The sequence below is a fragment of the Triturus cristatus genome, chromosome 6 (assembly GCF_964204655.1).
Source record: "Triturus cristatus chromosome 6, aTriCri1.1, whole genome shotgun sequence".
In the NCBI taxonomy this organism is placed as follows: domain Eukaryota; kingdom Metazoa; phylum Chordata; class Amphibia; order Caudata; family Salamandridae; genus Triturus; species Triturus cristatus.
Window position 1 is genome coordinate 681,486,481 of NC_140589.1, and position 22,951 is coordinate 681,509,431.

The following is a 22,951-nucleotide window of genomic DNA, read 5'->3' on the forward strand; positions in this document are numbered from 1 at the left end:
GGCCAATGCGGCAATGTCATTGTAGGCAAAGTTTTCACCCACCCACATACAGGCAAAAACATAACACTACAACACACATCTGACTGCAACACTGAATGGGTTATTTACGCCATTAAATGCCCTTGTGGCTTGGTATATGTTGGGAGAACTAGTCGCAAAATCAAGACTAGAATCATCGAACACAAAAGTAGAATTCGAAATAAGAACATGACCTCCTCCCTTGTAACACACTGGATCAATACACCACACACGATTCCTCAACTTCGTTTTACAATTCTGGAACATCTCCCCATAATGCAAGATAGAGACATGAATACAGTTTTAGCACGTAGAGAAACACATTGGATAAAATTCTTAGGAACAGTGATCCCAGGTGGTCTCAATGACCACTACGAAATGTTATGTTTTATTTGAAACTGTCAGATCATATATTCTATTGTAAAGGATTTTGCACTCGCACTCGCTTTTAATTCTTATATCTTTCTTTACGGCACACATACACATGGTGACCTTTTCTCTAACATAGGGCACTATGGTTAATTGAGTCCACTTTCAGACAGTCCTCTTTCCATTTTTCTGACCCCTCGTTATGAATGTGGTCCTTTGTTTATGTCTTTCACCCTCCCGTCATAACTGAACCAGCGTTCACATACACGCATGCGCTAGCAGTAGACTTGCTGGAACTGGAAACTTCACGGAAAGACAAGAACACATTTTCTAGCACGGTAAACCTCATTTACGCTTGTTAATCACATAGATCGTATTACAACCCTCGGGTTGTTTTGTTAAATCTTAGTCTTCGTTCATTACAGATTTTCTTGACCGGCAGACACTCCGACTCTGTTTCGCACTTTTTTGGCGTTACAGCTAGGTGAGTCGAGGCTAGACAGTCTTCTCCGTTAGAATACTGGTGGCGGTTTAGCTCTTGTATGCATGTCTTTTACGTCTCTCGCAACGCACGATTTCACTTCACTCGGCTTGTTATATATCTTATGATTTTAGCACAGTTTCTTTCAAACACATCACAATGAGACTTCACGTTTTTCACTTCCCTTGTTCCTTTTCAACACAGTCACTCTCTGATTTCTAGGTTATGGTCTTTCACTTTTTTAACTATTGTCGAGTGCAAATCCTATTGTATCCTTGTACATGCAATTTCCTTAATTGGATTTATGTGGCTTTTGTTGCAGCTCCGGTGTGAGACTGAAAAGAAGTTCAAAAGAACCACAACATTTGCTAAGATGGTTTTGTGAACAAATGTATCCCCTGACGAAGGGTTAGAGTTTAACCCGAAATGCATTGGGATCTAATCTTTGTAACTGTTGAATGTTATTTTTTATTGCGAATTGAAACACAGAATCTTTATTGAACGTATTGTGGCGATAACAATACCCAGTAAGCTTGTTTTCCAATACAAAAAACGGCTAAATTGAATACGTTTGTTGTCTTTTATACTTTATTAGTAGTATTCCGCTTCACTGTAAATTTTTCGCAAAGCTTGAATATGTTTTGAGTTTACTTTGTTGAGACCTGAGGGTCCGAGCTGTGATTCACGTAGGCTCTGATCACTCCAGAACCTCTCCTACTCATTGTTACTGTTAGGGACGTTGACTCACATCCCTTCACGTGAAAGCACGCTAAAAATACACTAAAGATCCTTGTCACATAAGGAATACAAGTACATACAAATAGGTGTGCAGGCCCACTCAACCACACATTAACTTGAAGATTCATAGATGACATCTTTTTCATATGGGTAGGTGACACCACTACACTCCAAGAATATATTGAATGGCTTAATGCCAGTGATGCAAATTTGAAATTCACAGCCAAGTTTAGCAATAAAGAGGTAGAATTCCTAGACATACTCATCTCAGGAGACACAGGAGCATTACAGGTTAGTTTCTACAGTAAGCCAACAGCAAAAAACACCAGCGTGCAACATAATAGTTTCCACCCTTCCAGACAAAAGGACTCAACACCCTTTGGTGAGTTCTTAATAATCCGGCACAATTGTTCAAATATGCAAGATTTTACAACACATGGGGAACTCCTAAAAAACGACTTTTAGAATGTGGATACCCCAAACGCTTGGTAAAAACATCTTTCAAGCGAGTGAAATAGTATAATCTCAATGCGTTATTACAGGGGATGGACCGGAAAAATGAAGACCAATTATTATGTGTGATAAATCATTCCAATTTGGACTTTAAGGAGAGGAGGATCCTTGATAAAAATTGGAAGATACTAAGTGTGAATGAGGATGGTGACAGATTACAGAAACGGAGGCTAGCATACAGAAGAAATCAAAACCTAAAGACAAGCTAGTACATACAAGGAGCAGACCTAAAACAGACACAACACAAAGATCTATTACTGGTCTTCCACCCACCAGCACAGATGTGGAACATGCCTCGCATGTCATTCAGCCATTATTACACAATGCTGGGAATATAAAGGCAGAAAAGGTCAGTTGAAAGACATGACCAACTGCAAAAGCAAAAACATAATATACTTTAGTGTATGTCCATACAATCTAGGTTATATTTGTGAGACAGGCAGAGAGTTCAGAATCAGGTTCAGTGAACATAAGTCAGCAGTGCGAACTGGGAAATCAATCTCACCCATAGTTCAACACTGCCATGAGAAGAATCACACGGAAAATGACCTGAGATGGCTCATTTTAGAAAAGGTCAGGCCAAAACTAGGACAATCAGTAGAGACTCGCAAGAAGAGAGAGACCTACTGAATCTTTTCGATGAACATAGTTAAAGATGGGCTAAATGAAGAGATCACATGGAAGGTTACTTAAGTACTGACCATATATTTCTCCTGGCTGTATTTAGGCGGGCAGCATATCCACAATGGTGTGCAACTAGTTACTATGTAGACTAGACCTTTATGTGCGGGTAATCCTGCACTGTCTCCCACTAGACAAAGTAACCATAATAATTTTGCTGTAATTTAACCATACATCCTCAGGTCAGAGAAGTCTGTCTTATATCAGCACCCTCCGAAGTCATCCCGGTGGATATTCATAGGGAGAACATTAAGCCTATCATACGTTATGAGATACTAAACAAACATCAATTTCCTTTTTTACATCTGAAGTTCAGCCAGTAGGTGATTTATGATCCATCACCAACTAGAAACAACCAATTCTGTGTAGCAATTTAGATTCCCTCACACAATCTTGGAAATTAGTGGATGGTGACATGATCAGTTAAAAAAAACTACAATATGGCGTCTGTGGGACTTGGCCCTTTTTTGACTAAAGTTCCCTAAACTTTTTGCTTTTCCCCTAGACCTTTTTTCTGAAATGCTAACTTAGATGCTTTGGACACTTTGCCACTGCTAAATAGTGTCAAAGTGCAAGTGCTCCCTGTGTAAAGTGTACTAGTGATTGGTTGTCCATTACTGGTATGTTTGCTTTACTAGTAAAGTCCCTAGTGAGGAGCACTATGTGTGCCAGGGCTAGTAATGCAAATGCTACTGGTGGGCCTGCAGCACTTATTGTGCCCCCCACTCAAGTAGCCTTGGAAGGGGAACACAGGCCTGCCATTGCAGGGCCTGTGCGCAGTTTCCTAAACTGCCATGTTGTTTTGGTAAGTGCACGCACTTACCAGACTCTGCCCTTCCCTTTCCACACACATCAGGCACCCCTATGGTAGCTCTAGGGTACCCCCTGGACAGGGTGCAATGCATGTGAAAGGTCGGACATGTACCAAGGTGGGTACCATGTCCTGGCACTGAAATAATCTCTATTTCGTTTTCACTGCTGAAAGGCCATATTGCCCATTAGAATAGAATGGGAAGGCTGTGTAATATGTTTTCCAGCCTGTCTTCCCAAAGGGCTTAAGATGGAGAGATGAAGTTTAGTATGGCTGAACTCACCCTTCAATAACACATCTTTTTATAAAGATGGTTTTTGCATTGTGTGTTTGTAAGCCACTCTTTTAGAAGTGGCTGAGTTTCTGTGCTTTAAACATTTCTGTGTGTCTCTGCCTGGTTGTGGATTGACTGGATGGATTTGAAAGCGATAGGATCTGGGGAATGTCTTGACCAAGGGGAGGAGGTGAGACAGCACGGGCTGACCTGCAGCTGGAGTATCAGAGGAGGAGTAGGCCTAGAGGTGAAGAGGCCTGGGCTGGTGCTATAAAACAATGGTCCCATCTCCTGCTGAGTGATTGAGAATCCAGACCCCCACTAATCAAAGGAAGAAGGTGTCTCTGGGAGAGAGGCACACATAACTGGTTTGAGCAGAGGTCAGTGCCCCTGTAACACAAAGACTTCAAAGCCATTGAGGGGTATAACTATGGGAGCTGAAGCCCCTGAACCTTGGAGAATGGCTTGATCAAGTGTGAACAAGACTGGAGCTACTTCGTGGATCAAGAGGAACCTTTGCCAAGGGAGAAAAAACTGAAGAGACTGCTGGATAGGACTGCTCTTGCTGTGTGATCTGGGGCTGGCCTGCAGTTTGCTGTTTCCACTAAGGAGATGCTGTAGGGACTTTGCTGTGTGCTGTTTCCCCCTGCTTAAAGGACTTTGCTGTGTGATGTGTCCTGAAGTAACTATCCCCAAGGGCCTGAGGTGAGTTGGCTCCCACAAAAGTTTCCAGAGAAGACTCTCAGATATGCCATGGGTGCGTGTGCTCTGTCAAACCTGAGACCTTCGCAAGATGTGCCCTGTGATCTTGGGCACCGGGAGTTCCAACCGAGTCTCTGATACGCGGTGTGCGTGTGCTCTGTCTAGCTTGAGTCCTTCAAGTGGATCGTCCTGTGAACGTGTGTACCAGGGAGCCAAGTAAGTCTCAGCGACGCAGTGTGTGTGTGCTTGGGGGCAGCCTGAGACTTTCGTGTGGATTGGCTGTGATCGTGCACACCAGAAGAGCAAATGTGTCTCAGCGACGCTGCGTGCGTGTGCCGTGCACAGCCCGAGACCATGGTGAGGAGTTGTGTGGTTATCGTGCACCCGGAGGTTCTGTGAGTCTGATTGACTCAGTGTGTGTGTGTAGTGTGCGGCCTGGGATCTTCCCATAGTCTGGAAAGTCAGTGAGCGCATCGGAGGCCCAAGTTGCCGGATGAGGAGAGGAGAGTGGGTTCGCGCCCCCAGGTAACGTGTGTCGATTCCTGGGGTGGGGCACGGGCTCGGAGGGAGACGCTCTCGGCCTCTCTCTCTGTCCTGAAGCGTGAGCCTCTACTTCGGCTTGGACCGAGGCCTGTGTGCCAAGGGAGTGGCGCATCGGGGCCTGACTGCATTTATTGTGTTCTATCTTACCCGTGGGGCAGTAGCAACTGTGGCCGGAGACTAACCGCAAACCAGCACGAGTGGCGGAGAGACCACCGAAGGCACCGTGAAAGGTGCCGGAGTAACTTACGTATTGAATTCCCCTTGCATAGCGGAGTATCTGATGATTGTATGACGCATTGCTTTATTTCTGCACAACGGACTGCCTGTTCTGTTGTATTGCCCATTGCATTAGTTTGGTTAACAAACTGCCAGATAGGTGTGTTAGAATTGCACTAGGTTTGCATATTGAACTGCCTGATAGATGTGTTACGCTGTGTCTTAAGTCCTGCCTCACAATCTGCTGGATTGTCGTATTACACATGGTATTAGTGTTGCATACCGAACTGCCAGATATATGTGTTTCACATTGCATTCGTTTCGCATAACGAGCTGCTTGATAACGGTATTACACGTTGCATTGCTTTTCCCAACAGAGTACCTGAAAGGTGACCGTACGCATTGCATTACGGGGGCATAACAGTTTACTACGTTGTTGCGCTACGCATTGCATTACAGTGACAGTACATATCGCCAGATATACCGTATTACGATCTGCATTATTCTTATGTTGTAAAGTACCTGACTGTTGCATAACAAACTGCATATAACGACATTAGGATCACATAGGATTGTTTAGTTTAGCTCAATAATATTAGGCCAGGGGGAACATCACCCCGACGCATATGTTGGTTTAGTATTGTGTGGTTGCATCGTGTATCTTTTTATAAACATATACTTGTTTTATATCTCGTGTGGAGTCTATTTGTGGTGTCATCATTGAGTTGCTGTGAGCGCAATTGCAAATACTTCACACATTGGCCTTGAAGATAAGACTGGCTGCTCATGCCAAGCTACCAAGGGGGTGGAGCAGGGGCTATCTCTAGAGGCGACCTGTCTTTTCCCTAGCGTTAGGGCTCACAGTTCCCTGTTTGGCCTATGGTAACTACCTCAGCCAACAAGGGATCCTGGGGATTCTAACAGTGTTGAACATCTCCCACACTTCCATCATTTTATACCTAAATTGTAGAAATTATGTTCTCAAAATAAGTATCAATTGTCTCTGAAATGAGGTTTATTCATTGCGTAACTTTATAAAGACCGCACTATCGAAAAAGATAGTATATTTTGCAGGAAGTTGCTAATGGGAGAGAAATTAAGAGCACAAACATACTCCATGATGGTGCCGCATTGTCATAACATAACATCTCAAAGAAGGCTATTACCTGTACTTCTCACTCTTGTGAGATTGCCTTCTCTGGGAAGTCAGCCACACTATTTATTCATCATTAGAAACATGGCCTTCTTCTGTGCCAAGGACCAGCAGCGACTCTCAGCCCGAACCCTGATAGCAAGGTAAATGTACGTGTGAGTTATATGGCAGTAGTAAATAAGTGTTGGTTGTGTAAGTTAGAGGTTCCGCGTTTGAGGAACCAATTGTAGTACGTGTTTTTACCAAAGCGGGGTTATGTGAGTCGACTCTGATGACGCCAGTATGTGAACGCTGAGACGCTCATATGTGCATCTAGCATTTAATCGGTACATCCTTTGCTATTAGCGGTTATATATCTGAGAGGACAGTCCCAGTGGATAATCTGTAATGGCCGGGAGTCTCCTTCTGTAATATTGTCATGACAATGCTGAAACACATCCAGAGCATCATTTCGAGCAGTTGGGCTAAACATTGGAGGGATTTGTTCCTCCCATATGAAGAGTGTGCAATAATCATTCAACTGTCGAAATGCCAGACATGATATACAGTGCCCGCGTAGGATGTACATCGCTTGACGAAGGAAACATATAATATGAATGGAGAATCTTTGATTTAACAGGGATCATAAGGATAACTACTAAGGTCTTCATACTAGAAGAGTTATTTAGTGGGAATTACTTATGCCACGACATAACTTTGGGTTAAAACCTTTTACTGACTGATTAGGTGAAATTGTAACCAGCTAAACCTGCACATTAAAGAAGTTGAGTATTTACTCGCTTCTGACATTAATTTACAGAGCCCTTCATTATAACGATATGTCGCTTAACCATTTTGAGGACAAATCACATGGGATCCTTTACCACACTGTCCCAGTATCACTAATTGTTAGTTTTGGAACTCATGGAAAAGTGAATTGCCAGGGATTAGAACTATCATCTCAATTCCTAGACGGTCTACTATACAAAGACATTTCTTTTCTTTATTTGAAAGTCCCTCTCTGAGTGTTTTTTCTGTGACCTACAGAGCGGATTGAGTAGGTGCCAGCCGTTTTAATCTTGGAACCACAGCTAAAGCACACCCGACTGAGACTGCTTCATGATAGTACCTTGGATCTAGAAGAAATTAAAACTTGATATCTATTCTGTAAGTTTTACATCCTTTTTAAGTCACATCTTTTCTGCTATCTCTTAGGGATGTAAGTGGATCTTTAGCGCACACCCCCAACTCTAGGGCTTTCTTTTTACAACACGGGCAAGTTCTCTAAGCATGACCATGGATAGCAGGCCTATGCACACGTCTTTGACTCTGAACACCATCATATTCCTTTGCACTGTTTTTGTTTTGACCTTTTTAGCAATGCACTTTTAGAGTGGTGTTGGTGGCATACATCTCTTTGTATTCACGGTAAGGAAATATCCTAACTTTTATCATTTTCAACAAACCAAGGAGCATTATTCAATAAAGAAATTAAGAAGAAAAGCATTATTTGTCATTGGGCAATCCCAGGTAACATTGTGTTTCGCCATTTACAGATTCCCCTATCACTCACCTATATATTTAATATTGGTGGTCATGAAGAAGGTGGCTTTAAAGCGATAATTCGCCACCGAAACACCTGGATGTCTGATACTCAAGCGACAACACAGTCACGAGGCTGTTTTCAATCTGTCTTTGCTGTGGCTTTTTGAGTGTATGCGATCTAGGTTGGGTTTTTATGATACATGATGAGAGAGTGAGAATGTATGATGGTATGTTAGGTTAGAATGCAAGTGTAATTAAAATGAAATGATATAGGTACTATTGTCTGTGATGGCAAACAACACAAATGCCAATTTGTTACAACTGATGAAATTGTTAAAAATGTGAAATAATGTTAAAAAAAAATACTAATAAATAATATGTGCATTTCTACCTCTTTTGTATGTTGACACAAATGAAAAAAATATTATGGAATAATCAAATAAAAAAAGCAATAAAGAGACATAGAAATTGTAATTCTGTCTGTACCTTTGGATATTGATGGAGATTCATCTGCTAACAAAGGCTGTAAGTTAAAGGGGGTTCTTGCATACGGGGGCTGGGGAACCTCAATACAGTGGTTGCTGGCAGGGCAAGACGTTCAGCCAGTGTGGGGAACGGTCATTGTAGGGGGGAGAGTGAGCCAAAGGAAGTTGGAAGAGGGACTGTTAGCACATTTGCGGGGCTTTCATATTACTGGGGACCATCGCACATACTTGGTGTGTATTTTGTGTAGGGATATATATATCAGTAAAGGCATGCAAATAGCAATAAAGGCACATTCTGCTGGACCACTGACATCAGAAAAGTGTCACCCCAGCTGTGTAGGAGTATTCTGCAGGTGTACTGGAGCAGAAATTAAAAGGCTTTACGTTCTGCATTCATAGGTATGGGGGACCAGATTCTGAGATACTTTGTCTGTGCATGCACAGACATATGAGAGCTGCTTCTCTTCTTGGAGCGTTTGTGAGGCACAATGCCTGGTGGGCATGTCTACGGTGTCAAGGCTGGCTAGAAACATTTCATGGTTGTGTAAAAATACTTTGCTAGTTAACACGTCAAAAACTTAGAAGTCTGATAATCGTGAGAGTGGAGTTAACTGATATAGAAAGCAAAACATAAATCTGTGATTAACCAGAAAACCTGAGGACCTAAATTGAGAACCTCAACAATCATTCCCCTGTACAAACACACCAATCAGATCATGGCAGACATTGCTACTTTGACCAAACTCTTATTCATGCACCGAATCCATCATCCTTTCTCCCAAAGACGAGATACAATGTTGTGCTATCTCCTGGGCCTCTCAAATAGCAGCTGCATGCGGTTCTGCAAACCCGTGTGACCGACGCAAGAATTTTCTGCACTGTGAATTTACACTTCACATACATACAGCTCCACACTGAAAGATGAAGGAAACCTCTTAGTAACTAGCGCTGTCATCAGTAAAAACATTTATATACTACGACTCACATCAAGAGTGGACCATTAAATTCCCAGTCCTCTTCAAACCCCTGTCCAGAGTTGAATTTTGACAGGTGCAACTTGGCAGAATTAACTCCTGAAAAATGGGCGGTAATTAACAGAACTTTCCGATTTTGTTGACATTAGCTTCAACATCTGCATGTTATTCTCAACAAAGCTATAATAGGTGATAATTATCACACTCAATAAATTCTGAAGACCTCCTTGTCGGATTTTATCAGGTGCGATAACTATTGCATCCGGTACCAGGCCACATGTAATGAGAGATTTACAAGGTTTTTCACGTAGCACACTGCAGCAGCCACAAATGCTGCACTGCGTGAAAAGGAGAGAGGAGGAGAGCGCCCAATTTACTAAAATAAGGCGCTCTCCCCCCTCTCACTTACGTCGGCACTGAAATCAGCTGCTGTGCACCCAGGAGACACCTTTTCGCCAGGGTGCAGGGTGTCTCTACGTGAATATAGCATAGGTTTTGTACTGGACGGGAAACCTTCCAGTACAAAATACTATGCTTAGACTAACTTGAAGCCTTTTCCCACTTTGTATGAGTGCTGTACAGTGCAGAACACGTGCAAAGTTGAACAAGCATTGGCATAGCCAATAGGTCTCGATTTTGGGACCTTTTAAGTGTTTATCTAGCGCTATTGGCCATGCCAATGTGTTAAAGTTATGTTGTAGAAAAGTGTGGCTGCTGTCTAACATATTGAAAAATTGTAATAAATAAAAAAAAAATGTGTTGGTTCCTCTGGTGCACTTCGACAAGTGCAGTTTCCTACATTTATCACAATTAAAAGCACTGACACTGTTGCATGGAAGAATGGGCTGGACTTTTGTATGGGACTGCAACAACCTATCTTTGTCGCTAGGGGGTGCTCGCAAAAACACCACAAAATTTGGAAACGATGGGCGGACTACCGGGGCTTGCTGATGGAACCGCCATCAGCAACGGAGGCTCATCCCTTGGGATAACTCATATGTTTATATTCGATGTGCGGAGAACCTGTGTGGAGGGAGGGCCCGGAGGGGTAGACCCTCCCAGCTGTATATATATATATATACACAAGATGTGTCCAGGATCATGCCGACCTGGTGCGATCAAGGGTGGGTGGGACGGGGGGCGGGGGAGTGAGTTGGGGTACTCTTTATGTTGTTATTCTTGTCTTTTATATTCCATGAAAAAGTCAGTCGTTATTTTGGTATGATTGTGCAGTTGTCTCTGGTGTGCAGAGCCCTGCGATACATGTGCATTTTGACAAATAAAATGTGTTTAAAAAAAAAAAAGCACTGACACTGTGGACTACATATGGATTCAACAAACCTTGGAGTAAGTTTGAGTGCGTTACGAGTTGCACAATTTCACGGGAAGCAGCAAATGTGTGGTAAAACATGGATGAGTGGAAGCTCTCAAACACACCAATGATGGACCTGTGTGCCACAAGCGAGCAGGAAGGGCTCATTCAGAATGTTCTGCACAATATACTCCTTATACAAGACTTACCACGGAATATACAAACTCCAACTGTAGTGCCAGAGATAAAACCCTGACGTGGACACTTCTGTTTATTATTTGTGAACTAGTAGACCAAGGGTGTCTAATACACAGTGGGAGAGTTGTATGCAACCGTGAGGGACAGATTTGAGGTGCATTAGAGAGCTGTGTGCAGCATGAGGGACAGATATGAGATGCACTGGGAGCTGTGTGAAGCATGAGGCACAGATTTGAGGTGTACTGGGACAGCTGTGTGAAGTGTGAGGGACAGATTTGAAGTGTATTGGGAGAGCTGTGTGAAGTGTGAGGGACAGACCTGAGGTACACTGGGAGAGCTGTGTGCAGCATGAGGGACAGATGTAAGGTGCACTGGGCGAGGTGTGTGCAGCATGAGGGACAGATGTGAGGTGCACTGGGAGTGGTGTGTGCAGCGTGAGGGATAGATGTAAGGTGCAGTGGGAGAGCTGTATGCAACCGTGAGGGACCGATTTGAGGTGCACCAAACACCACTAGCAGAATGCCAGTGTGAGCTGTGTTTTTCCTTGTGCTTATGTTGTGCCAGGAGCTCGATCTCTGAACTAACATAAGCCTAAAACTCATCATGGGAATATTTTTTAACATTGTAACTGTAGACAATAAGTGAAGCTATTCTTTTAGCCAAACTCCAGTGTTTGGGTACCACAGCAAGGAGGACCGTGGTTTAACTGGTTTGTGCAGAACGTCAGTTGAAATAAGGATGCAATAACAGTGGCAGTAATGTATTATTGGTCAACCCCTTTTACCCCATTAGTTGGTGTTTAATGTAGGGTAGTGGTTTACAGGGTAAAATAGCTTATTTAAGCACCTCACATTCCTTATCAAACAGTCCTCAATTAAAATATAGACACACCGAAAGGCAAATACATGTTAATAAAAGACAAAAATACAGTGCATGAAAGCTTAGGAAATATAGGAAAGCATCAGCGGAAACGCTAATTATAAACAGTTGGCCCCAGAAACACCACTGTAAAAGTAGCAAAAAAGGCGACTGAATTTTACTGCGTGGTAACAAACTCACACCGTGCAAATAGAACTGTGCTGATAAACTTACAAAGCCTCTGGGTCCTCAACACCCTGTTATTATACACACTTCTACATTTCTGGCCTCTAACTCCATAGTATTACCAAAGCACAACTGAAACCTTATTAAAAAACACGGCAAGCAGAGAAGTTAAGGAGAATGTAGCATTTAGGCAACCTTTCAAGTTGAATGTTTTAGAAATGCATTGACACCTTGCTTCAAAAAGACTACCAAGTGTAGCCGCCATCCAGTCTGGAATGGTGTGAAATGTCCCAACAGTTACTACCTGTGGTTAAATGGGAGTCTTCCCTGGCAGAATAAAGAGAATTGTTGGTTCCTTGTAAAGATCAGTATCAACAGTAGGAAATGCAAATGTGGCTTTAATACAGTTGCACGTATGGGTGAAGTTTGAAGAGCAATCTGGGATGTTCGTACCAGTGAATAAGCAGAAACAGGGCGAAAAATAAGATTTGCGCAAGCATGGGGAGTTGAGCTAATTTGCCATGAATTAAAGGGTGGTGACCCGACGCTGTAACTTAAAAAAATGTTTTTAGTGACTTGTTTTGGCAGTGAAAACGGCAGAAACACGTCGATAAATAGGATTTGCGCTAGTTCACACATTTGTGAAGTACGTGCAGTAAGATTTCCAACCGAAAGGGCGCATGGTTTTAGTGACTTGTTGTTTTGGCAACAACATCACTTCCCATGACAACAGACACTGCAGAGGATTGCTTTGAGAACAGGAACTGTGGCCCACAATCCCAAATTACATTTAAGAAAACGGAACATCCAGTAAAAAAACCAATCCCGGACATGCCCAAAAACACAGACAGCAGGAAAATGACGTATGCTAAATGAGGCTGAGGCTAAATCAGACTGAGGCGTGACTGATGAGTCACGAAGCCTGTACAAAACGTCCCCCCACAGCGCTGCAAAGATGCTCGCGCACGTTAAGGAGCCATAAAGCTTAATGTCTGGGGCGGCTATCTGCAAGTTAATCATTGCGGAGGGTCCACAGGCCAGCTGGGTCATATCTCAGCAGATAAACATGGGGCCTGTGAGGATGCATTAAGATTTCAAACTAAGCACAGGCCGAAGAAACACATTTGTGACCTTTGAACCTAAAATTATTTTTGGAAACTGTCAGTTTGTTTATAGGCCACAAATCCTCTTTCTCTTGTGTATACAATCACCATTCTGGCGATTGAGCGGCATGCTGCGTCTCACTGTCTAGTTTGAAACAAGAAGGGCTGGGCGAGAAGGGAGGGGGGAATGCGAGGAGCCTGAATACAAGTGAGAAAAAAAAGAGGAGGAGAAGGGAGATGCAAGCAGAGCATCAAAGGGCTGGGTTAGAAGGGAGGGGGGAATGCAAGGAGCAGAGGAGCCGCTGTGCACGTGCACGCCATTGTGCACTCAAGCTCTAGGCCAGCAAAACCATGAGGGTAGCACTTTTGAAAACCCACTTACAAAATGTCTCAAAGAGACAGCTTTCGCTGTCTCAGCGAGACCTAAAAAGGAAGGAGAAATGAAACCATCTCTCATTCCTCGCGCCTACTTTGAAAAGGTGCAGTTTTCTCATGCTAAACACTGTTTACTTTGTTTAGTAAATTGGGTTTAGCGTGAGAAACCTAGGATGGCTGCATGGGAACGTCCATGCTCCACCCATGGTACGCCCTTTGGCGCTAAGTAATGCAAAGCTTCTTTGCATTACTTACCCACTATTTCCAGCGCTAAAAATGTTTAGCACTGGAAAGTAAATAGGGAGAAAAAGATTTTGCACCGATTTGCTTCACTTTTGTGACACAAAAACGGCGTAAAATCTTAGTAAATCTCTCCCAAAATGTTTAAACTGGTACATCAGTGGTTTGCGAGCTGCAACACTTTGGTAAGTTTTAGAATATGTTTGGTGAAACTTATATTCAGCTGAGTGTGAAGTCAAAGATCTTTGTAGTGTGGGTTGAGTTGACAATTATGCATTTATGGGTAGATGCAAGAGCCATGGGTATAGAATGAGGTTACATTTCTTCTAGGAGAACTGTAGAAACTAGGAGGAATGTTAACTGTGCAGCCTCTGCATTATCTTCCACAGAGGCTCCATGTAAGGAATAAACAACACTGTAGAATATGACAACTCCATTTCGAAAACATTTACCTGATTCAGTAAAAAAAACATTTGTTTGAAATGTTGGAAATCCAGCACTGAATAGTAGGATGAAAAGGTGTGTGCCAGGACACACACCTTTTCTGGGACTAGGTGTACTGAAAGACTGGTCTGAAAGAATAGTTGCAAATTGGGCACCAAAGTTTTGCAACCAGACTTTTATTTTATGATATAACATTTGTACTAATGGCTGGCATCGAAACATCTCCAGTTACTAGGCCCCACAGACCAGCCTACCCAATGAATATTAATAAACTAAGTCACTATTTGTGACTCCTTGTACTTGGCTAGAAATACCAAGATAGTGGCCTGCGAGGAGCTGCAGACCACCATCCCTGTGTTTGCATTCCCAAACAGGAAACTATATTTAAAGTAGCACAAGCTCTTTGAAAGAGTTGGGACTGTTTTTAGAAACAAATGTTTCCAGTTTGCAAAACTATCGATCGGAGCAGGCAGTGGCTGTAAACCATTGATACATATCATACCAAATCGCAATTAGGAAAGAAAGCCCCTTTCACGCATTCCTAAGTGTGAATCTGTAGGGGTCGGTGTTAGAAATGGGGGTCTGTACCTTTGCCAAATAGGGACCCTTGCCTCTAGTCAGGGTAAGGGGGATACACACTTTAGATAACCCCTGCTCACCCACTGTGTAGCTTGGCACGAGCAGACAGACTTATCCCAAAGGCAATGTGTAAAGTATTTGTACTCAAAACACACAGTAATACAGTGATAACACCACAAATGGATACTACACTGGTTTAGAAAAATAAGGTATCTTTATCTAAACTCAACAAGAACAAAACGACAAACATCCGACATACAGGTAATGAAATACGACTTTAAGATAGTTGTTGCAAAAATAAGACTTGTAGAAAACAAATAGCTCCACCTGGGGATATTGCGATGTTATGACAGCAATAAATCTAAAGTATGGTGCCGACCGCAAGGAGCGCGGCATCAGGCATGGAGTCACACGCACCCCCAAACAAACAGTACCTTTGAAACTAAGTCTATGACGATGCACGGCATCGTGGAGGTGAGGCGTCGGTGCCAAGGTCGAGGCTGGCTTCCTAGCTGCCACGGGAGAGGTGAGGTGTTGTGGCCGCGAGGAGGCGATATGTTGAGTCCAGGACAGGGGAAGACGGTTTCGTTGGTGGTGAGGCATTAGTTCCGGTAAAGATGCGAAGTCGGCAAGTTTGTGGAGTCACTCTCGCGGTTATCGTCGACGCGATAACAGGATGCAGGCGCTGGTGATGACAGAGTCGGTGCGAGCACTGGCGTGGAGCAGGGCCGATAACTGCAGGCATCAGAGCATCTAAGCCACCAAAAACGAAATCCAGCACAGCATCAGAAATACAGGCGGTAGAGGCAAAAAGTCAGAGGAATCCACACCAAAGATGCCAAGTCTAACAGACGGTAAAACCATTCTGCTTTTCAGTCCCACAAAATGGGTTTAATACTTAACAAAAAGTCACTATGCCGTTGCAAACCCTGTGATTTTGAAAATTAAAGGTTTTGCGATTGCAAAAGGGCTTTGTACATCTGGCCCGAAATTCTTAAAATTCATACAGCTCGAAAACTGGGACACATTGCATATCAATATTTCAATATTCAGGAGCTTGGTTTAGTATTTGGCCATTGTAATTCTGATTATTCAGGAGGGAAACTGTTATTGTTTTAGTCATTACCTGGTGAAATCTAAAGAAGGAAAAACACAGTGCTCTGTATTATTGCAGAGGTGGGAAGACTGGGATTGGGCAACATTGCGTTGGGGGCCAAGGTCGATGCGGCGCCTTTTGAATGACAGGCTGAGGAGACATAAGAGTAGCCTGCAGAGATGTTTGTGTACACTGCAGCTTTTAGGATATAGTAATAACAGCATGCTAACTTTGGTGATTAATGCACTTGATGAAGAGATCTGTGATTTGTTTAATGATAGTTGTAACTCATACTAAAGGAGCATAGAGAGTTAATATTCCTCCTGCAAAGCACAATGTGCAGCATGCATGTCATAGATTTCTATTTTTGTAGATAGCTCAGTGGGTTACTGCGTTTGTAATAGATCATTCTGTTACTTGCACTTCATAAGTTACTATTCTTCTAATATAGCACAATGAGCTATGAACTACAATCAACATGCTGCAGGAAAACGGCAAGGCTTGGTTTAGAACCCCTTTGTTTTTTTCCCAATCTTTCATCATTGTAAGGTTGCTAAAAAATAAATCCATTCCGTAGTAATACATTTTTTATTATAGACGACCCCAACCACTGTGTTACGTTTTATATCCTAAATGTGTGGGACAGTTTTAATAACACTTTGCACTAGATTTACATCACAGAGACCTGGGGCTGTTGCGGGGATTCTGCTTTTGCACAGAACTATGCGCAGGAGACCAGGACCTCAGAGAATTGTGGTGTACCAGAAAACTCCCCTCAGAACCCAGAACCCCTTATCCGACTAGCTTAGTATCCCATTCGTTAGCCTAGATCTAGCTAGGCGGTCCCAATGTATAGACAAACCAGAACAAGCGACTTAGATATTTCTCAGGAGTGGTGGGAATCCGAAATACCTGTTCGTACTTATTTGTTAGTCCACAACATAATAATACAGACACAGTAAAGTTTAAAGAGTTTATTTTATAAACCTCGCGTCCTAAGATGCAGTACTTTGGCTAACACTAGCAGACTAACAGTACAGATCAGAACCATAAGCATTATTACAATACCATATAGAATGAAAGGAGCAATCATACTATTAATGACAGTGGTATACGGCCACACTCCTTTCACTATAATCTAATACATTATTATTATTAGACTATTAGAAGGTCTCTTAGGCTAATAGGGGGGACCCCATACCGTATAGATCAGCTGAGTAGAATCACATCAAAGGATCAGCTCTCACAGCATGCATCAGCTCTTCTGTTCGAATGAATGTAAAACCAAACTGTTCTGCAATATTAAAGACGCTTGTCCTTCAGATATTGGCAGCTGTATGCATGATATGTCTAACAAGTGGTACGATCAATCTAAACACAACACTCTGTACCTTCTAGTGACCCAGACGCGTTCTTTGCATGATGTACAGACCAAGGGCACATTTCACGGTTAAGAATGTGAAACAACAACGTGTTATCCTGTAAGGCAAAGTCGAGTCAGCATTTCTAAAATCAATAACACATAACAACGGTGTCGTGTGCAGCACAGCAGAAACGACAAGCTTGCTGGTTAACCATGATCTCGGTTATGCTAACTTAGTGTTGTAAATAGGGCGTGGCTTAATCCATCTCACACCCCCCCATGATCGGAGCACTAACCAATAGGGATACACTTATCAAGAACGCAGAGTTCAAGTGATTTAGAACAGACCCAAGGGCATATAAGGTAAGTGTAAAGTCCGAGAATAAAAAAATGTTCGTTTAGAAAATGAAAAATGATGTGGCAAAAAATAAGCAAAACTTCCGTAGAAACTTAACAATTCTGGATGCCAGCTGCATTGACAATGTCAATCAGTCAATCCATGAAGGTATATGCACCGTAAGTTGCGACTGCTTCCAAGAGGAAATCATTGGAGAGTTCCGCAAAAGTATCCGCCATCCAGTTAAGCAAGGGAAAAGAACATACATGTTCATCAAATATCGGAGCATCCAGCACCATGATAGGACAACTGTCAGTCTCCTCAATATAACTCCTCTCAAGGAAATCAATAGCTGCCTCTCCGATATCCCAGTTTCCAAGAACTCCGTGTGCAGCACCCAAAGCCATAAACCCGACACCAGAACAGTCGAATTCGTGAGCCACTAAGGGACACATTAATTCATCAAAATCTGGGTCAGGTGACGCCAAGTTTGACAGGCACAAGTCCAGAGCCCATTGGAAGGGACAATCTAGGCAATGAAAAACAGGTTGCACACACGTAAAAAAGTGAAACCGGAAAGACAATCCATACTTGACACTTAATACCGCCAGTGGTAAGGTGCCGTAGAAATCAAGCATCCGGCTACAAAGATGGAGCATGCGCAGTACTCTGTCTTGCAACTCCCGGTGTGCAGCCATATCGAAGTGTGCAAATTAACAAGAGGATCCCAGCCACCAAAGCGAGGAGCAAGGGGAACCCTCCGAAGACACTTGAAAAAATAGAATGTAAAAATGCGGGGATCACACCAAAAACAGTCTGGAAAGATGTCACGAGGCCCGAGCCCACAATTTTAAAAAAATGAACAAGGCCAGTCGTAGACGAAGCATTAAAGATAGTTTGAATCAAGGTTCCAAAATGGAGGGGGAGGTCGGTATTTAAAAGAGCTTGTACCTCAGTGCGTGCGTTCGCAACATTAAGAAGAAATGTTTCACGGGACGAAGTCAACGCAACCTCTTTTTTAGACAAAAGAGCCCTTATTCTGCTCATCTTATTGAACTCAGCGTTCAAGGTTGGAATCTCTGGCCAGATGGATATGTCGAGTCGGCCTTGCGGGGTCGGGAAAAGGACGTTATTACAGCAAACTACTTTTTGTGAAACAGTCACTATGTAAGGAATACCCACTAGCATCCCACAGCAAGCTTCACTATTTAAAAGCAAATAACTACCGTTGGCAAGCAGCTTAAAAGAAGACGTTATAACTGGCATTGGAAACCCCTTTAGGACACAAGCTAAATTAGGAGCGTGTACATTGCAAGCGCCATGTAATTGTATATGTCTACACACCACAGAGTGATCAGGAGCGGAATTGCATTCTTCACCTTTTAAGTAAACTTCCTTGCCATCCCTCACGCATCTATAAGTGAACGGAAGTGACCAAACTTCATGCAGAAACGCATCACCAAGTTGTTCATATCTGCCGATAGCATAGTGTTTCATGCATGAACTAAATCTGAACAAACTGAACGGTAAAGTTACTAATCCGTGAATTAACCACACGGCTGAATTTAACTCAGCTACAGAAAAAGGTAAAGGTTCTAGTTTTTCAATGTGCAGCAATGCATAAGTAGCATCTTTCATGGACATGAACTGCTGTTTTTCAGTCAAATTAAACGGAAGGGAAGGAACAATGATGAAATATTCATGTAATCCCAAGGGACTTTCCCTGCCTTTAACGTTTGCAATGTCCATGCAAACTGCATAATTGAACGCAACTGATTTTGACCATGATACAACACAGATACATCATCCTGCACAATGTCTACGACAGAAGAAACAATATTATCTAATGTATAAATTCTAGAAGACAACGTATTAATACTATTATCTATCACAGCCAATACTTTTTCCATATTGGCCTGGTCAATAGCACGTAATCTAGAAGCAGCTTCAATTTGCGACAATTTCCAGATTTCATTGTAAATAGCATAAGCCCATCGTTTAGATCTGCCATTTGCAGGACCCTTAATAAAATCATTTAAATCTATTTTGTCTTTTAAGCGTGATAAATGAAGCTTAACTGAAGTTAACGTGGAATGTTGCAGCCATGACTGACATAATTTACCCACAGAGTAGGTGGTTACTGTGTGTGAAGATGTAAAACGAGGGTCAACCCTAAGGTGTGTATATCCTGGAGCCAAATCCAGAAACCGACGTTGACAGGAGTCTGAGCTTGTTTGCCATACCAACCAACCCTCAGGATTCAATGTTGAAATATTGAAGGTGCCATTGGAAACAAGCGACTGCAACATAGTAAGAGACAGATCTGAGTGATTTTCCCAACCGGGATAAGCACCCAGATCAGGGATCGAGGGGGAATTTAATTTTTTAGATATAGCCAATCCAAAACAGGTGGTCTGAAAAATAGATGAATTCAAAAATAAGATATGGTTTGGGATAAGACAGGCACGATGCAAAGCTTCTGTTCCTTGTACCTGCCACGGTTTAGTTCCCCAAACCGATTTAAGATCGACAGTAGCTTTCTATACGTCATAACCTCCAATAGCCAATTCATCCATAAAGGATTTGGAATATAATAATTTTGTGTGTGTCAGTCTGACCTTAGAAGTGGGCTCTACCGCCACCTTAAAATAAAAAGACTCAGGGTTTGACACACTAAAATCCGAAAAGTATGTGAATTTCTTTAGTAAAGTGGCAGAGCTGCCGGGCATAGGGACAGGACAATGTTCCCATTGAGTGAAATTAACAAAATTCCTAAAAGTATTTGCTCTGTGTAGGACATGTGTGCCATAATGTTGAAAACAAAACTGCTCATCATAGTTAGCAGTATTTAAATACAGATCTTCAGCATCAAATGCAGCATAATATTTCAAATCAGAAAACAGTGCTTCTATTGCTTGTACATCCCAATCATCTGAGCGGATGTTTTGTTTAACTAAATCACCCATAGAAACACGAAAAACAGTTGGCACATTAATAACTTCGGTGGGACCATGAATTTGAAAGTTCACCGCATCCCAAGCAATCCCATCACGTACAGGCCAGGCGGTGATGTTCACAAACGTCTGGTCTCTTTTCATGATGTGTGATGAGGAATGGGGGGCCAAAGTTCCATCAATTAATTGAATTGTAGAACGCTCATTCAGGTAGTGTCCGTTGATAAGTCTAAAAAACACTACCACAAAGCCAATTGTCATGAATAAAAAAATACAAATCAGCACCAACCAGATGTAAGTCCAAGGCTCAACCAAAAAATGTCTCTTGAACCAGGCAAAAAATATAGAGATTTTGGAAGGGACAGTGGAAGTCAATGATTCAGTTTCAAAGGAAGAATTTGACTGGGTAATTGTTGTTGTATTTAATAGGGGCAAAGCGACTTCTGTAGGATAAGCATACTCAGCATCAGCGGGCAAACCGCCAGCAGTAGATGGCGGATCAGTAACCGTAATCATCTCAATGGAAACTTCAGGCACGATGATAGAGGGTGGCAACACAACAGAGTTTCTCAGCATTGAAGGGCAGGAAACCGAAGGTGTCATACTATGGAGAATCGGCCACCCTGTGTAGCTTGACATTTTCAATTGAAATGTACCTGTTTTCCTTTCGACCAGGAAGTGGAGGTAAAACAACTGTACGTGTACCCAATACTCCAAGCACCGGGACTGGTGCACGATAAGAGGGGCCAAACTCCTTCTTGTTCTCCACCTTCTCACGGACCAGATCACCAACTCGAGGCAGCCATCCGACCACCGAAATCAGGAGCGCTTCTTCAGATGTAGAGGGCACATGTGTCTTTGCTAGAGTGTCTCTTGCTTCTTGTAGATTCTGTAATACAGCACAGTGGTCATCGAGGTCAAAAGGCGCGGCAGCTGCCGCCATGTCTAGACCATCAAGGTCCGGAACAAACATTCTCACTCCAAAGAGCATCATGTACGGGGTCCGCCCACCCAGAGACCTTCTAGGGAGATTATTAAGTGCACGTTGGACGTCATACAAGTGGGCCAGCCAGTTCCGGCCTGCACCTAACACCTTGGCTGTCAACGATTGCTTTAGGTCACGGTTCATCCGTTCCACAACACTATTGCCCTCAGGCCGGTATGGAGACGAAAATTTGACTTGGACCCCCAAACTTCTCATTGCCTCTTTGTAAGCCTTAGAGGCGAAGGCCGGGCCCTGCTCAGAGTGAAGGGTACCACACTCAAAACTCCCTATAAAGACACGCAATGCTTTGATGACAGTCCTGGCATCAGCACTCCTTTGTGGCCACACCCACAGAAAACGTGTGCACGAATCCACTGCAACCAAGATGTACTTGTACGCAGTATCAGAGGTAAAAGGACCGCAGTGATCTAAATAAATACACGCTAGTGGTTGATTAGATATATGCAGCTGCGTTGGAGGTGGACGCGCAACAGAAGAAGGTTTGATCTGCTGGCAAATGTCACAATTAAGTACATAAGCCCACGCTTGTTTATACAAACCGTACCACCAGTAACGTTGCTGCAAAAGAGACACAGTTGCTGACACTCCAGCACGCGCAGACGCAACACCTTCGTGTGCCGCTGTTATCAAATTTGGCCTGCAGTCCGCGTTGGGAATCAATCTATCACCAACGTCGTTAATCCTTACTAATGGGACGTTATCAGGACTTAAGCGATAATGGTATCGAGAAGGGAAACCTCTAGGGAAGTTCATCCCTGTCTCTGATGCAGCAATAGCTGCTAAGATGTCTGCATCTATCTTAGATTTTGATCTTGGAACTGCTGCTACTAAATATGTCGCCGCCGCTGTTTTAGCTGCCTCGTCAGCCAAACTGTTACCGACAGCATGGACACCAACTCGTTGGTGACCAAGAGTGTGAATTACATCCACAAGTGGCAGACTCCCTTTGAGTTCTGACACTCGAGCCCAAAGCATTTTATGCTTCACTGTGCCACCTTTGGAATCACGAAAACCATTCATAATCCAAAAAAGTAAATTGTCGTTGTAAGATTGAACACAATAGTAAGAGTCACTCACTATAAGAGTAGTGACTCTGTGATCAGCAAACTCAAGTGCAAGCACCAGAGCACGAAGCTCCGCCAGTTGCGCGGTACAATCACCCAATGACTGCGTATGCACTGCATCAGATTTGAACTCTCCATTCACGAAAGTACCGACTACAATTGCGCAAGCCGCTGAATAAGCGTGCCTTGATCCAGTTGCGGGTTGCGCCGACCCGTCAGTGTATATGACACAATGGTATTCCTCGATGGGGCGCAATGACTGTGGAGCAGGATGAACGAATTCATACTCTAAACTCTCCTGAGTCTGCAACGCCGCGTCAAAGATGTATTCGACGTCAGGCGAAGCTAAGGAGG